Source organism: Neomonachus schauinslandi, chromosome 1 (assembly GCF_002201575.2).
Source record: "Neomonachus schauinslandi chromosome 1, ASM220157v2, whole genome shotgun sequence".
NCBI classification, from domain to species: Eukaryota; Metazoa; Chordata; class Mammalia; order Carnivora; family Phocidae; genus Neomonachus; species Neomonachus schauinslandi.
In genome coordinates, this window is record NC_058403.1 from 52,439,689 (window position 1) to 52,451,765 (window position 12,077).

Below are 12,077 nucleotides of genomic sequence, written 5' to 3' on the forward strand. Positions count from 1 at the left end.
TATCAAGAGTGAAGTTTCCTAAGCAAAAGACAAACTTCAGTTTTACTTATGAATATAAGAAGTGAAATAAGTGGGACCAGCAGAGTACATGAAACCAATTATCCAATGCTTAGGCCTCTAGGGTGAGCTAAATCATCTACTAGAAGGCAGGCAAGTCCAGAGAATGTAAACAGAGTGTAGTATCAGGCAACACAAAGGAAGGAAATGCAGATGATACAAAAATAAACTGAAAGATGGGAGAGCAGATAAGGACAAACTCCCCAAATGAAGGGCTGGAATAGGGAGGAGTGGGAAAAAGCAGCAGAATCTGGATTCCTGGCAGCCGGGCATAGAGCTGAGAACATCTCTCAGTGAAAATGCTTAAGAGAGGAATCACAGAGTCACAAAGAGAAACAGAGTAAAAAAGTGGAAAAGTTGGGAAATCGTAAAGCCATTGAGAAGTTGCAAGCCCTCCCAACTTCTACTCACTACATACAACACATTCACAAGAAAAGAAAAGGAAATAGTGGGTCGAAAGAGGAATACTAATAGACAGGAAGGCAATACGACACAACAAAGGGACACAGGCTGTGTCTTCCCCTGAGTCTTGGCTTTGTCCCTGACTAATCAGATGATCTCAACTTCTGTGTTCCTCAATCCCCTCATCTGTAAAATGGCTATGACAATTATATTCCGTGCCTAGGGCTGTAGTAAGAATTCAGTGAAACAGTGGCTAAAAGGATCAACAAAATATGTTCTACACAGAGAATGTTGCACTGAAGACTAATTCTCATATCTAGAGGTAAGACTGAAACGCTGAAGTATCCCTGGATGGTTGAAGAATATTTACCAGCTCTCAGTATGAGAAAAGATTATTGGTCTAACTTAAATACAACCTTGTATATTTTATGCTTCATTCAACTCCATGTAAATTCAGTTAAAAAATTCATCCACAGAGTAAATAGTCTCTTCCGCTGCAAGTTTAACTAAAGAAGACTAAAATGATACTGACAAATGTACAGGGATACCTCCATCCCAGGGGACCCTAATGATCATCTGATCATTAGCATGGAGCCCAGACCAAAAACCAATCCCTGATTATGTCAGCCTATTTCACTACCTACTGGCAGGAAAATTCAAGCATACATGTTTAGGAAACTCTTTAAATGACTGATGACCCCCCACCCTCACAACCAAAAAAAAAAGTGCCATTACTGATACAGATGAGACTAGAAGTAAAGAGGGAGGGCCGCCTGGGCAGATAGGGCTACCATGAAACCTTTCACTAAGATTTTGCTCTCCTAGGAAGGACAAATCCAGGCAATGAGCTCTTTGAGGCCAGGACTGATACCCATTCTTCTGAGTATAACTGACACAAAGGACCCACTACAAGACCTAGAATCTAAAGCCATAGCAACTACTGGTTGATCAGTAAGCTTTTAAAAATGGAATTGTGGGTTGTGCATATTCCTCCAAGTTATGTAACCCTTTTACAAAGACCAACGGGCCTCTTTCTACATCTTTGGTTCAAACACACTTACTGAGAACATTCTATATCCCAGGCCACATGCTAAGGCCTGAGGATACAAAGTTAGGACTCCTTTTGATAGGGCTGCCACAATGAAGTACCACAAACTAGGCGATTTAAACAACAGAAACTTATTTTCTCATAGTTCTGAGAGCTAGAAATCCAAGATCAAGGTTTCTTCAGGTTGGTTTCTTCTGAGGGCCAAGAGAGAAGAATCTGTTTCAGGCTCTCTCCTTGACTCCTCCCTGTATCTTCACACGATCTTCCCTTTATGTGTATGTGTATCCAAATTTCCCCTTCTATCAGCTTAGGGTCCACCTAATGACCTTAGTTTAACTCAATTCTCTCCATAAAGACACTCTATCCAAATAGGGTGACATTTTAAAGGTTAGGACTTCAACAGTTAAACTTTGGTAGGGAGACAATTCAGCCCATAATGGACACATTCCCTATTTCAGAATACTCATATGTGATTGTTCACTGAGATGCCCACAGGAATGCCTGGGAAGGCAAAAATTGTGTTGCTATCTAGCACTTGCCTGACAGAATCCTACTTCCCAGCAGTAAGCTCACCTTTTTTTATATTTAAACTGCATTTGCAGTAAGTTCTCTGTTAAGAGATTCCTAAGCTCTGCTAACAAGCCACTCTGCCAGAGAATTAGAGAGGCATTCTGTATTTTCAAAATCCTTGTGAAACTACAAATCCTTGTGACACTTGCCAAAAAATATGCATGGGTGTACAAGTTAAAATGGTAACACAGTAACCAGATGGGTCCATTCCAGAAAGAGCAAAATGGCTAGCTGTATACTATCTACACTTCCATTTTATCCATATAATTCTCAGAACTCTGTTCCCTGTTCTTTGTTTTCAGTCTAGAGAAAAGATGAGACTAGAAGTAAAGAGGGAGGACCACCTGTGCAGATAGGGCTACCATGAAACCTTTCACTAAGATTTTGCTCTCCTAGGAAGGACAAATCCAGGCAATGAACTCTTTGAGGCCAGGACTGATACCCATTCTTCTGAGCATAACCAACACAAAGGACCCACTACAAGACCTAAAATCTAAAGCCATAGCAACTACTGGTTGATCAGTAAGCTTTTAAAAATGGAATTGTGGTGAAATCCCCACAGCCAGTCTTTGAGAAAAGAGAGTCCACATGCATAAACAATTTTCTGCTTAAATAATAAGGCTTAGAAACCAAAGGCCTAAGCATCTTAAAGCAAACTACTCCTTGTCTGCTAATATTTACACAATGTTATTAAGAAACACTTGGCTACCAAAAAAAAAAAACCATTCCATTCATACATAGCATTCCATTTCAGCCAAACTCATGAAGTTTGATTGCTTGATGCAGATCAGTTGCTCATAAAGCTTAAGGTCAATTTCTGCTTCTGCATGAGAAATGTCAAAAAGGTAATGGAGGAAAACCTGGAGTCTGACCAATGAAGTTAGCCTACTCTTTTGTTTTATTTTAAGGAACTCAAGATCTATTTACTTTACAACTGCAAAGGATAACAGAGCCTTCTTAAATCTTTTTTTGATCATGAAACCTAAATTTCTAAAAAATTTATTAGACACATAATATTTTTAGCACATTGGAGATTACTATATTATGGTCATCTTATCATATTCAATATGCCACAGGAGGAAACCCAAATTTACCAACTCTCCTTTTCACCACCAGATTCATATCATTCTCCAGAATCTCCTGTTTCAGTTAATAGCATAATGATCTTCATAGTTACCCAAAGGAGATATCTTGGAACTATCTTTCACTCTTTTCTCTTTTACTTTCTGTATCTACTTAATCCCCAAATTCTTTTGATACTACCACACTCATTCAACTTTATTGGCTTGCTATCATATGCCAGGAATTGAGCCAAGCATTGGGGAAATAAAGACATGAAATGGTGCCTTCTATCAAACAGCTCATAACATAGTTGGGAAGGAAAGTCAATTATGAACTACAGTGATAGGGCCATGACAGAACTACATTCTGGGTGTTTGGGGAGTCTCAGAAGCAATATTCTTGAATGGAGTTTTAAAGAACAAAAGAATTAAAATAAACAACCTAACCTTACACCTAAAGGAGCTAGAATAAAAAGAACAAATAAGGCCCAAAGTCAGTAGAAGGAAGAAAATAATAAAGATTAGAACGAAATCCAAGTCCAGATGGCTTCACAAGTTAATTCTACCAAACACTTAAAGAAGAGTTAATGCCTATTCTTCTCAAACTATTCCAAAAAATAGAAGAGGAAGGAAAGCTTCCAAATTCTTTCTATGAGGCAGCATTACCTTGATACTAAAACCAGATAAAGACACTACAGGGAAAAAAAAAGAAAACTATAGGCCAATATCTCTGATGAACATAGATGCAAAAATCCTCAACAAAATATCAGCAAACTGAATCAAACAATACATTTAAAAAATCATTTACCACAATCAAGTGGAATTTATTCCTGGGATGTAAGGTGGTTCAATATTCACAAATCAATCAATGTGATTTCAATAGATGCAGAAAGTGCATTTGTGAGAGTACAACATCTATTCATGATAAAAACTCTCAACAAGACAGGTTTAGAGAGAACATACCTCAACATAACAAAGACCATATATGAAAAACCCCCAGCAACCATCATACTCAATGATGAAAGACTAAGAGCTTTTCCTCTAAGATCCAGGAGAAGACAAGGATGTCCACTCTCACCACTTTTATTCAACATAGTATTGGAAGTCCTAGCCACAGCAATCAGATAAGAAAAAGAAATAAAAGGCATCCAAGTTGGTAAGGAAGAAGTACAGCTTTCACTATCTGTAGATGACATGATACTATATTTCTATATATAGAAAACCCTAAAGATTCCACCAAAAAAACTACCAGAATAAATGAATTCAGTAAAGTCACAGGATACAAAATTAATACACAGAAACATGTTGCAGTTCTATACACTAATAATGAAGTAGCAGAAAGAGAAATTAAGGAAACAATCCCATTTACAATTGCACCAAAAAAGAATAAAATACATAGAATAAACTTAACCAAGGAGGTGAAAGACCTGTACTCTGAAAACTATAAACATCGATTTAACAAAAAAGAGTAAAAGAATTAAATAAGGGCCAGGTTGGGCCAGGGGATGAAAGCAGGTGGCAGTGCAGAGATGTAATTTGAAGAATATGAAAATGCACACACATGAAACTGCATGATGTCATTGGGAAACTATCAAATTTCAAGAAGAGTAGAGCAGAGTCTGTGGTAGACTGGCAGCAGATAAAACTGCATAATAAAGCAGGAAATAGATTTTAGAATATCTTGTGTTTTAAGATGGTGATCCATTAAAGGCTTCTTTTTTTGGGGGGGGGGGTTTCCTTTTTTTTAAGTTCAATTAATTAACAATATAGTGTATTATTAGTTTTAGAGGTAGAGTTCAGTGATTCATCAGTTGCATACAACACCCAGTGCTCATTCCATCATGTGCCCTCCTCCTTCATGCCCACCACCTAGTCACCCCATTCCCCCCCCCACCTTCCCTCCAGCAAGCCTCAGTTTCTTTCCTATGCTTAAGAAGTCTCTTACGGTTTTTCTCCCTCTCCGGTTTCATCTTGTTTTATTCTTCCCAGGTTTTTTTTTTTTGTTTTTTACTAACCAGAATCATGCTGTATGTATTGTCCATGTGCTTTTTGGAGATGTTCTCAGCCTAGCACACTCCTTTTATCCATTTTATATTCCACAGAAATAGATGTTTGGGTTGCTTCATTCTGCTGTTATAATTATTCCCACTTTTGTGCACAAACTTGGGCACAGGGGCTGAAATTTGAGGGGAACAGTGTCAATTTGAGCCCTTGGCAATCTGAGGTGAAGGCATGTTAACTTGGCATTTAGCAGGTGGCAGGCTGTGCACACTGACTTGGGCAGGAGGGCGGGTGGACCGTGAATTTGGGACCCACAGGCTGATGGCATCGTGTGTGACAGGGACGTGGCTGGTTTTGCTCTTAATTTTTGTTTTTCTGGGAAACTTGATCTCTCCCTCTATTCTAAATGAAAGCCTTGCTGGATAGAGTATTCTTGGCTGTAGATTTTTTCCTTTTAGCAGTTGGAATTTATCATGCTGTTTCCTTCTGGCCTGCAGAGTTTCTGCTGAAAAACCCACTGATAGCCGTATGGGGTTTCCCTTGTATGTACCTGCTTTCCTTTCCCTTGCTGCTTTTAAAATTCTCTCTTTATCACAACTTTTGGCCATCTTATTTACTTTGTGTCTTGGCACAGACCTCTTTGGGTTGGTTGTGTTGGGGGCTCTCTGTGCCTCCTGGATCTGGATTTCTCGTTCCTTCCCCAGATTCAGGGAGTTTTCAGCTATTATTTCTTCAGACAAATCTTCTGTGCCCTTTCCTTGCTCTTCTCCTTCTGGGATCCCTATCATGCGACTGTTATGCCTGACAGTGTTGCTGAGTTCCCTGGGTCTATTTTCATTTTGCGTATTTTTCCCCCCTCTCATCTGCTCAGCTTGATTGCTTTCCATGACTCTGTCCCCCAGGTGGCTGATCCTTTCTTCTACTTCCTCTTGCTTGCTATTTATTCCAGATGCTCTATTTTTATTTCCATTTAGTGAGTCCAATAGCTCTAATTGGTTCTTTTTTACGTCTTCTAGCTCTTGGTGGAGGGTCTCATGGAGGTCCTGCAGTCCTTCCTCAATTCTAGCGAGCATCTTTATGAGCGTTACTTTAAATTCGCTATCAGACATATTACTTATCTCCATTTCGCTTAGGTCTCCTACTCTGATTTTGTCCTGTTCTTTGATTTGGGACATATTCCTCTGTCTCCTCATTCTGTCTCTTGCGTTGTCTGTTTCTCTGTGTTAGGAAAGTCAGCTCCGTCTCCTGCACTTGAAAGTAGTGGCTTTATGAAGAGGTCCTGCAGTGCAATGTCTGTTCCCCAGAACCTGGTGCTTCAGGGGGTGTCTCCTATGTGTGTTGCCCCAGGGGTGTCCTCCCGTTGTGGCTGGGATGTGTTTGCCTTCAGTCCTGTTGTCTGCGATGGCTCCCTGCCTGTTGTGGGCAGAGTCTGGTGCCCATGGTGTTAGTGGGCTGCTCCGGGGCTGCCTTGGGCTGGAGTTGAGTCAGACCAGGCGTTTGCCAGAGATGCAGTAGCACCAAACTGCAGGCCCTGTCCCTGTGTCGTCCCCGGAGAAGCTTCTGTTCGTGGGTGGGGCCTGCAGTCAGATCAGCTGCCTGCCCTCAGCCCACTGCTAGGATCACAGTCAGACGGGTGTGTGCTTATCTTCCCCTCTCCCTGGGGCAGGACTCACTTTGGAGTGGTGCTGACCCTTGTCTGGGCCGCGCACACACTGCCAGGCTTGTGGCACTGCTTTGACGGGATCTTGCCAAGAGCGATCGGAGGGGGTGGATCTGCTTCGCTGTGGCCCTTGTCTGTGCCGGGCTGCGGAGAGTCTGTTCTGCCAGTTTTCGGGCTGCTTTCTGGGTTATTTATGCTGACGTGGGTGCTCTCTAGGCAGCCACACGACAAGAGGTCAGCCCAGGGACACCCTCCCATTAAAGGCTTCTAAATAGTGACACAATCAGATTTCTTTCCTAGAAGGGTGCCTGGGTGGCTCAGTCGTTAAGCATCTGCCTTCGGCTCAGGTTAGGATCTCAGGGTCCTGGGATCGAGCCCCACATCTGGCTCCCCGCTCCACGGGAAGCCTGCTTCTCCCTCTCCCACTCCCCCTGCTTGTGTTCCCTCTCTCACTGTGTCTCTCTCTGTCAAATAAATAAATAAAATCTTTTAAAAATTAAAAAAAAATTTTTTTAAGATTTCTTTCCTAGAAAGCCTACTTTTTCTGCATTGGGTAGGTTAGATGGACTGTGTAAATCCAAGTATGCTGAAGAAGAAAAACCAGATAGGAACTATTAGATAAACACGGAGGAGGAAGAGAGAAAATTATCTTAATCTGTTGTTTCCATTCTCAGCATCAGCTAAAAATAAAGGTGAGAAAATAAAAATATTTTTTTAAAAATTAAAACATCAATGCATAAAATTGGATGCACAATGGCTATTCCAATCAGGAAGCCGTATTGGTTACCAAAATAACCTTAGAAAAACCATATTGAACAATGCTGGTAGTAGAGTAAAATTGTTAAGATAAGGATTTTGGAATGAAACAGGTCTTAGTTTGAACTTAATAGTGGTGTAAACGTAAGCAGGTTATAGAACCTCACCAAACATCACTTTATTACTCAAATGAGATTAATAATCATGCCAATCTCTTAAAGTTATGATGAGGAATAGATGGGCTAAAGTATACTCTGCGCAGCACCAGACACACAGTAAGCAACTGATAAAGAGCAGCTAGTCTTACACAACAAACCTTCAGAGAACTGGAGAGCAGAGCAGCTAGTCTTACACCAGCATGGAATTGTTCGCCTCTGCAACAAACCTTCAGAGAACTGGAGAGCAGAGCAGCTAGTCTTACACCAGCATGGAACTGTTCACCTCTGCAACAAACCTTCAGAGAACTGGAGAGCAGAGCAGCTAGTCTTACACCAGCATGGAATTGTTCGCCTCTGCAACAAACCTTCAGAGAACTGGAGAGCAGAGCAGCTAGTCTTACACCAGCATGGAATTGTTCGCCTCTGCAACAAACCTTCAGAGAACTGGAGAGCAGAGTCCCTGGACTGGAACATCTGGGTCTATTTCTTATTAGTTATTTAACTTCATCTAAGATACTTAATATCTCTACCTTTCTTGTGATCATTTGAGACAAAATTCTTGCTCTATTTATGTAATGGGGTTGTTTTTGATATGAGATAATACATGTGAAAGTGGCTTTAACAGTCTAAAATGATGACACATATAAGATATTATGGTCTGACCTTGGCACATTTTATAATTGAGCATCTCTGGCCACATGGAAATAATTATGACCTGCAGCACATAAACAGTGCCAAAAAAAGCAGTGGGCTCAGATAAGGGAAACTGGACTCCAGCCTGGGATCACCACTGACCTGTGATCCAGGGCCTGCCACTTACCTGCTTAAAGTCCCCACTTTCTCATCAACAACTTAAGGGGATGTATTCCACACCCTCTAAACCATCTTATTACAGATCCAACAACCTGATTCCTTTCATTAAGACAACTTTAAGTGTTCAATAGTCCACATTTTCCTCTAGGCCAACAAAACTGCACTGAAATGAAGCAAAGACAGGATTTACTATGGGTCAAGAATTTTTCTAACCCCAGAGTCAGTGCAATCTCACATTATTTAATTTTTCACATGCTTTAATCTGTGATGACATTCAGAAATGAGCAGATTAAATACAATTAGCCCACCAGAATACAGTTATCAGGCTTCACCCTGAAAGGGATTTATGTAACACCTTTTGACTGAAAGATGGCATCTGTGCAGATTCTGCTCAGCACCAGAGAAAAAGGAGCTGGTAATAAAACTCAGCAAATGACTTACTATCTTTTGGTATTTTCTACACAAATCTAAAATAGTTATTCGCTATTATTCCCTGCTATTCAAGTTTCATCTCCCTGCAATATATTGGGTTTTACCATAAGCAATATAATCAGAAGGTTAAAAGAGGAAAAGGCTAAGCGTTGACAATGCTATGAGAAAATTATTTTTCTGGATGAAATAGTAGGACACCACATCCTCTCATTATGTTCTGAGGTTCAAGAGCCTGAACTGTAAACACAGTGGAAAACTGCATAGGATTTTATCGCTGTTGACATTGTTGCCTATTTTGAGTTGTTTCTCTGAATGAAAATCACCATTCCCAAAAGAACCAATGGCAAAACAGAGTAAAGCAGAGTTCCTCAACCCTGGCACTATACATTTTGGACCAGATAATTCTTTGTTGCAAGGGGCTGCCCTGTGCCTTGCAGGATGTCTAGCAGCATCCCTGGCTTCTGCCGCTACGTGCAGAATACTCACCCATCCCAGGTCATGGCAACCAGTGTTTCCAGACACACTGTCATATGTCCCTTGGGGAGACAAAATTGTTCCTATTTGCAAACCACTGACTTAAAGAAGGCCCAGACATACTTGCGCAGTTCCAAATCTGTATCACCCCACCTGTCATTATCATCCTTTATCCATTGTAATAGGAAACAAAATAATTATCAGCAAGGTAGGGCATTCCCTACCTCTTTAACATGACTCCTTCTAAGGAGGGCCGATCAAATGACTGACCACCAGGGCAACAGCTAAGAAACCACCATTCTACACGTGCTCAGGCACCAAAGATTGGTTCGGATTCTCAGCACCCCACAGAGGCTAAGGAAAGCAGGAGGTTTGGGATACAAATGTGTGTGTGTCTGTGTGTTTATTCCCATTCTGAGATATGGAATCTGGAGGACTCTTTTTCCTTTTTTTTTTTTTGTTTGTTTTTTAATTTTATTATGTTATGTTAATCACCATACATTACATCATTAGTTTTTGATGTAGTGATCCATGATTCATTGTTTGCGTATAACACCCAGTGCTCCATGCAGTACGTGCCCTCCTTAATACCCATCACCAGGCTAACCCATCCCCCCACCCGCCTCCCCTCTAGAACCCTCAGTTTGTTTCTCAGAGTCCATAGTCTCTCATGGTTCGTCTCCCCCTTTGATTTCCGGTTTTCTCTTATGTGCTCTCTCTCTAGTCTCTAACTTTCTCCTAAAAAACAATCTTGGAAGCTAAAATTTGTCATCAAAATAACTCTGAAAGGAAACACAGGAAACAACATTTGTCTCTGCAAAGGGTGAGTTGGGTGGGTGGGGGTCACTAGATATTTTTTATTGTATTCTGTTCCGTGCTGCTTGAACAGTTAATAATTGCATAAATTTGTTTCCACATTTAAAGAACTAATTATCAAAATACATTTAAATCATGATCTGCCACAGACTGTACGCTGGGTAATGTGGTTTTAAATTAGAAGACAGCTGCCAACACTGATTCCCCTTACAGACAGCGTGGCAATTACCTGGGTCTGTGATTTGAAAGTCTCTAACATTTTTCCAGAATGACAGTACAGCTATCACCGCCTGTAGTATGAATAATGCAAAGAAAGGGCAGGCGAACTTGAGACTGTTGCATAAAATAGAATTCTAGGTCCCCAAATAAAGCTTGCATAAGGGGATTCCAAGTAGCCCACCGTTTCTAAGAACATATCCCTAAATTTCTGCAATAATTCAATCTCAAACTTTGGGTCACACCAGCTCTTTTGGACAGGGACTTTCACATTACATAGATTAACTATGAGTTCATCATGCATCACTCAATAAGAACTAGATAGCATATAAAAGCAGATTAGTTATATTTCAGCTCCTGATAAATAATCAATACACCTTATATTTTGTACCAGTTTAGAAAATACGGCATGTATTTTTTTTCAAGGCCTGCTCATATCCAGCACTGTGCTAGACATGGAAGATAGAATTGTGAAACAGAGACAGCCCCTCCCCTCCTGGAGCACATCTGTGTTGAAATGTAGAGAATTGTTGCTTTTTTACCTTACACATTTCTGTAAATTTTTCATTTACAATGGGCATTTATTTTCCCTTTATGATTGAAAAATATCTTGAAAAGCAAAAAAGAAAATGGCATTTAATAAAATAGAGCAGAGTATCCCACTTTTTCCATATAAAATTAATTCCACAAAATGTCCTCTCAGGAAAAAAAAAATATTCTGTGGTTAAATAAGTTTAAGAAACAGCACACGCTCTATTATATATACCTCTCTCAGGGAACTGAAATGTAATCAGATGGGAAATTGTGCTTACCATAAATCCAGGGTGTTTATCCCCACAGAAAGAAAGGGGGGGGGGAAGGAAAAGAAAAAGAAATACAGCATAGACAATGTTAAACTTCCAAGGTTGCTACAAAAAAACAAAAACATTTTCATTTGGGAACGGAGTCTATATAGTGAAGAAACATGGATTATTGGAAGAGAATGGAATAAATTGGATTAATGAATGAGTGGAGAGACAGACCAAATGACAGAGAGAAAGACAAATGGTGGAAGCAGAAAAAAGGAGAAAGAGGCACAGAGGAAATATTCTTTGAGCAGCTGCTTTAATGATGGATGCTTTGCTTTGTAATACACTTTACAAACTTTGTTTATCTCTTCAAGAATACCAATGGTTACGATCCACATTATTCTTTAAGGCATTTGGAGTCAAGTGGTGAGTGTGGGGACTACACCAACAGACTGCAAAGTAGTTCACCTCTACTAATATTACACACATCAGGACCAATGAGGCTCTGCAAAGCCTGGCTGTAAATAAGCCCATTTAGTTTCACTTAAACTATTAACAGCCCATAGAATTAACACATTCTAGGAAGCACTAATATAGACAGAGAAAGTCTACTAAGACTTGTCAATAAATAACAAGGACATGATTAAAGAAAGTAGAATAATTCTAACCTGATATAGATAAGAGATGAAAGAGAGAGAGGGAGGGAGGGAGGAAGAGAGAGAGGAAAAGAAAAGAAAGAAAAGAAAAGAAAAAAAGAAAGAAAAGGAAAGAAAGAACGAGAAAGAAAGAAAGAAAGAAAGAAAGAAAGAAAGAAAGAAAGAAAGA